Source organism: Trachemys scripta, chromosome 23, assembly GCF_013100865.1.
Source record: "Trachemys scripta elegans isolate TJP31775 chromosome 23, CAS_Tse_1.0, whole genome shotgun sequence".
NCBI lineage: Eukaryota > Metazoa > Chordata > Testudines > Emydidae > Trachemys > Trachemys scripta.
The window spans coordinates 225,039-231,130 of record NC_048320.1 but is presented as its reverse complement, the minus strand read 5'-3'; positions in this window follow the sequence as shown (position 1 = coordinate 231,130).

Here is a 6,092-nt window from a genome sequence, read left to right as displayed (position 1 = left end):
TCTGCTACCACTGAGAACAGCCGAGCTCCATCCTCTTTGGAACCCCCCCTCAGGTAGTTGAAGGCTGCTATCAAATCCCCCCCTCACTCTTCTCTTCTGCAGACTAAACAATCCCAGTTCCCTCAGCCTCTCCTCATAAGTCATGTGCTCCAGACCCCTAATCATTTTTGTTGCCCTCTGCTGGACTCTCTCTAATTTTTCCACATTGTTCTTGTAGTGTGGGGCCCAAAACTGGACACAGTACTCCAGATGAGGCCTCACCAATTTTGAATAGAGGGGAATGGGGAATGTCCATCAGCCCCAGGTGGGGGAACCAGGAGTGACTTCAACTAGATACATGGAGGTTAAATTTACCTGTACCTTGACTCCACTAGGATTTTCCCTGGCGTTAGCTAGCTTGAGTTCACTAGCCTGATATAAAAACTAGGGCTGTTTAGCAATGAAATAAAATGAATCGTACTTAGTCGTGAAATAAAAAAAACCATGACTAATAGCATTTTTAATTCCGCTGTTAAACAATGGAATATTTATTTAAATATAATAAATTAAATATTTATTTAAATATTTTGGATGTTCAGCCACCATTCCAGACAAGCCCTGCAACCCCAAGTCAGCTGGCCTGGGCCAGCCACACATTTCAATTGCAATATATACATACCCTTAGTATCAGAATCACAGCTTTCCCATCAGGGAATCATGCCCCAGTCCCCTGTGACAAGTGGGCATATCCTGATACTAATGTGGTAGAAATTTGCTGCTTCCCATGCACAGGCATCTAGGAAAACAGCCCAGGGAGCTCCTTGGCCTGATGTGGTTTCCAGGAGATCCAACTAGGTGGGAGTTGTTCTGGGCTCTGCATGGGGAGGGTTTAGCTGGGAGAAGGGGCAGATTAAGAGAGTTTGTCTCTGATGTACAGGGGTGTTTGTCAGTGGGAGGCGTGACAGCTAGGGGTGACAGTGAGATCTGAGCTGGGGAAGCAGCAGAAAGGGGGCAATATGGGGGACTTGTCACTTGGGAAAAATGAAATTGCAAAACCTCTCTCTGTGCTGCAGCAAAAGCCTCTCATTTATCCCCTAAACCCCCTTCATGTAAATCTCTGCCCCTGCCCTGGCACTCGGAAACCCATTCACTCCTGTGCAATTTTTTTATTGTTCTTACTTTTTCTTGGCTTTGTACAAATGTTTTCCCCATCAAAATGATCAAGGACATTTAAAATGAGAAAAACAAAACCAAAGAAACCCTCACCAATTTCCCCACTGCACACGGCTTGGGTCTGAATATTTTAAGGCAATAAAACTCAGACTTCTGTTGGCCAGAAAACAAACCTCATTCTTCCATGCTGCACCTAAGGCCTTGCCTACAGAGGTGTACACACTGCAAAGCCACTTTCGGCGATGGAACTTCTCAGTTCCAGTGACATAATAAAACCACTTCGATGAGAGTTGTTAAGGTTTTTATGCAAAAACAGTTGTCACCAAAGTGCTAGTGTAGATGCTGTGCTTGATTTTAGTGCTGTGCTTGGCCTCTGGAAGGCATCTCACAATGCCTATCCTGACCCCTCTGGTCAGCAGTTTCAACTCTGCTGCCCTGCAGCCAGGTAAACACCTTGCATCCCTCCCACTTTAAAGGCCCAGGAATTTTTGAAATTCCCCTTCATGTTTGCTCGGCATGGAGTGCTCGCATCACATCCTCCCAGCTGACCATTGGGGCTCCACACAGCAAATGCTATCCTGCTTGGAGCACTGCAGGGCTGCTGGATCTGATCAGTATCCAGCAGTATCAGTTGCTCTGACCCCCCTGCACCCAGAAGCTGGCCTGCAGAACCACCCCAAATTCTCCAGAAGGCAAGGCCTGGCCTAGCAGGCTGGGCAGTGGGTGTCCAGCTCCCCCAGGCTTCCTCCACCGGGGACCCACAGCCCCAAGGTTTCAGGAAGCACCTCTGGCCCTGCTGTAGACACACCCGTAATCGCTAGGATCCCCTGCGCCCATCTGCCGGCCCGCAGAACCACACCAAATCCTCCAGCAGCCCCCCAGGTGAGGCCTGGCCTGGCCGGCCTGGATAGCAGGTGTGCAGCCTCTTCCACGGGGTACCCACAGCCCCCAAAACTGCAGGAGGCACTCCCAGCCCTGGGGTGGACTTGCCAGGTGTCGCTTGGCCCAACTCTGCCTCACCGCCAGGAGCAGGTACCACCCCAGAATCAGCCGTGGCCACTCACGCCAGGCCAGGCCTGCCTGGGTTCTACCCTCCTGTGGACATCTGTGATAGAACTACGATACTACCAGCAATCAGGTCAACCTATGTGCTAGCTTGGGGTTGACCTGGTGGCAGAATGGGGAATTAGAAAAATTTCCAGCCTTTTTCTACCCCAACCTAGACCGACCATCAAGGACTGGCCACTCACGCCTTGTGAGCCTGACAGGTGTCGTAACCAGCATGAGTGATCATGAATTATTATTATAATTACAAGATTCCCATGGAAGGTGGGAGGTATATAGTTTGAATAAGAGATAGGTCAAGAGAAAGGAAAGTCTGCACATGAGGGACAGAACCTCATGGAACAGTGGTTTTATTTATTCTTTCCCATGCTAACAAAGGTATTAATAACATCTAAGGAATACAATAGAGCCCTTCGACTAAAAAGCCCGGCAGTTCTTCCTTGTTGGTATTCTGGCATGCCCAGGACTGAAAGGACTTTCTCATTGACCTTCAGCCATTTCCCTCTTGCTCCTAGAAGGAAGCCATAGTATTTGACTTCATTGGCCCCAGTCAATTCTTTAATCTGATTTGTCAAAGTTTTATAATGCCTTACTTTCTCCACTGCAGCATCGTCGAAGACTTTTTCCTTATATTCAAACGAAACTGTGACATCTACCACCAGGGCTGTTCCATCTTTAACAAGGATGAGGTCTGGTTTCCTTAGCTCATTCTCAGCAGTGTGTAAGTGAGGTTCTTCATAAATCACCCATTTCAATTCATGGGCTTCCCGCTTCAATGTATCACAGTTTGTTATTCTTCATATGTGGGCACCTCGGACTGCTGGACATTGTCCTAGAATGTGAGCTAACAATTCGTAAGAGGCAGGGCAGTGCCTGCAATTCACAGTTTGATTATTCTTGCCATGTCCTAGGTATTCTCTGGTGGGATACATCTTTGATCTGAGTTTGAGGACTGTCAGAAATTGATGTTCTTAGAACCCACAATGAAATTTCAACCAATCTTTGCTAATTGAATCGTTATAAAAGCATTCAACTCCACTGCCTTGGCATTGTAGATTTTTTCACTGGGACAATTCTGCATCTCTCCAGTTACATGGGATTGGGTATATTTTTTTAGGAGCCAGTTTCTCCCACTCATTGAGAAGTTCCAAGACACGGTGTGGTAGTCTGTTGTCGACAAAGACTGGGTCTGTTATCATAGGTATCTCTTCCTCATTCCTCACCAGCAGCCACCCAGGGATTTTGAAATTCTTCCTCTATATTAAAAGAACAGGAGTACTTGTGGCACCTTAGAGACTAACAAATTTATTAGAGCATAAGCTTTCGTGGACTACAGCCCACTTCCAAAGAAGAAGCTTCCACGAAAGCTTATGCTCTAATAAATTTGTTAGTCTCTAAGGTGCCACAAGTACTCCTGTTCTTTTTGCGGATACAGACTAACACGGCTGCTACTCTGAAACCTTCCTCTATATTGCTTGCCAATGCAATGCACTGAATTATTTTATCTTCTGAATATGCAATTCTGTGTAACCGCCTTGCCTGAATAGAAGGGATGAAGCGAGCGAGTTTCATCACTCCCTGTCCACCATCTGGCATAAATGAAGCTATTACAGGTGTCTGTTGGTAGATGGAGCCACTACTTCACAGCATTCCTGATGTTGTCATCCAGGGAAGATAGTAAGGTCTTTTTATAATCGGTGTGGTCAGCTAGATAAATGATCCTTGGTACTGTAAATGTGTTTAACATAATCAATTTTGGGGAAGGTTTTAATGGGGCTTTGTTAATTCTTTCAAACCAAGTGTCAAACTTTTCTGATAATGCCAGTTTGGAAAACCCGATCCATGGGTCAACCTTAAGTCCCGGGTATTTCTCAGACTCACCTGGTATGATCATATTCAGCCCATCCTTGTTGATTTTCAGAGGCTAGGGACACCATTCCTTACCCATTCTGGCTAATAGCCATTAATGGACTTAACCACCATGAATTTATCCAGTTCTCTCTTAAACTCTGTTATAGTCCTAGCCTTCACAACCTCCTCTGGTAAGGAGTTCCACAAGTTGACTGTGCGCTGTGTGAAGAAGAACTTCCTTTTATTTGTTTTAAACCTGCTGCCTATTAATTTCATTTGGTGACCCCTAGTTCTTGTATTATGGGAATAAGTAAATAACTTTTCCTTATCCACTTTCTCCACATCACTCATGATTTTATATACCTCTATCATATCCCCCCTTAGTCTCCTCTTTTCCAAGCTGAAGAGTCCTAGCCTCTTTAATCTCTCTTTATATGGGATCCGTTCCAAACCCCTAATCATTTTAGTTGCCCTTTTCTGAACCTTTTCTAGTGCCAGTATATCTTTTTTGAGATGAGGAGACCACATCTGTACGCAGTATTCGAGATGTGGGCGTACCATCGATTTATACAAGGGCAATAATATATGCTCAGTCTTATTCTCTATCCCCTTTTTAATGATTCCTAACATCCTGTTTGCTTTTTTGACCGCCTCTGCACACTGCGTGGACATCTTCAGAGAACTATCCACGAGGACTCCAAGATCTTTTTCCTCACTTGTTGTAGCTAAATTAGCCCCCATCATATTATATGTATAGTTGGGGTTATTTTTTCCAATGTGCATTACTTTACATTTATCCACATTAAATTTCATTTGCCATTTTGTTGCCCAATCACTTAGTTTTGTGAGTTCTTTTTGAAGTTCTTCACAGTCTGCTTTGGTCTTAACTATTTTGAGCAGTTTAGTATCATCTGCAAACTTTGCCACCTCACTGTTTACCCCTTTCTCCAGATCATTTATGAATAAGTTGAATAGGATTGGTCCGAGGACTGACCCTTGGGGAACACCACTAGTTACCCCTCTCCATTCTGAGAATTTACCATTAATTCCTATCCTTTGTTCCCTGTCTTTTAACCAGTTCTCAATCCATGAAAGGACCTTCCCTTTTATCCCATGACAGCTTAATTTACATAAGGTGAGGGACCTTGTCAAAGGCTTTCTGGAAATCTAAGTACACTATGTCCACTGGATCCCCTTGACCACATGTTTGTTGACCCCTTCAAAGAACTCTAATAGATTAGTAAGACATGATTTCCCTTTACAGAAACCATGTTGACTATTGCTCAACAGTTTGTTTTTCTATGTGTCTGACAATTTTATTCTTAACTATTGTTTCGATTAATTTGCCCGGTACTGACTTTAGACTTACCGGTCTGTAATTGCCAGTCATTGGGTACAGAAGCTGATTTAAAGGACAGGTTACAAACCTTAGTTAATAGTTCCGCAACTTCACATTTGAGTTCTTTCAGAACTCTTGGGTGAATGCCATCTGGTCCCGGTGACTTGTTAATGTTAAGTTTATCAATTCATTCCAAAACCTCCTCTCGTGACACTTCAATCCGTGACAGTTCCTCAGATTTGTCACCTACAAAAGCCGGCTCAAGTTTGGGAATCTCCCTAACATCCTCAGCTGTGAAGACTGAAGCAAAGAATCCATTTAGTTTCTCCGCAATTACTTTATCATCTTTAAGCGTTCCTTTTGTATCTCGATCATCAAGGGGCCCCCCTGGTTGTTTAGCAGGCTTCCTGCTTCTGATGTACCTAAAAATATTTTGTTGTTACCTTTGGAGTTTTTCGCTAGCCGTTCTTCAAACTCCTCTTTGGCTTTTCTTATTACATTTTTACACTTAATTTGGCAGTGTTTATGCTCCTTTCTATTTGCCTCACTAGGATTTGACTTCCACTTTTTAAAGGAAGTCTTTATCTCTCACTGCTTCTTTTACATGGTTGTTAAGCCACGGTGGCTCTTTTTTAGTTCTTTTACTGTGTTTCTTAATTTGGGGTATACACTGAAGTTGGGCCTC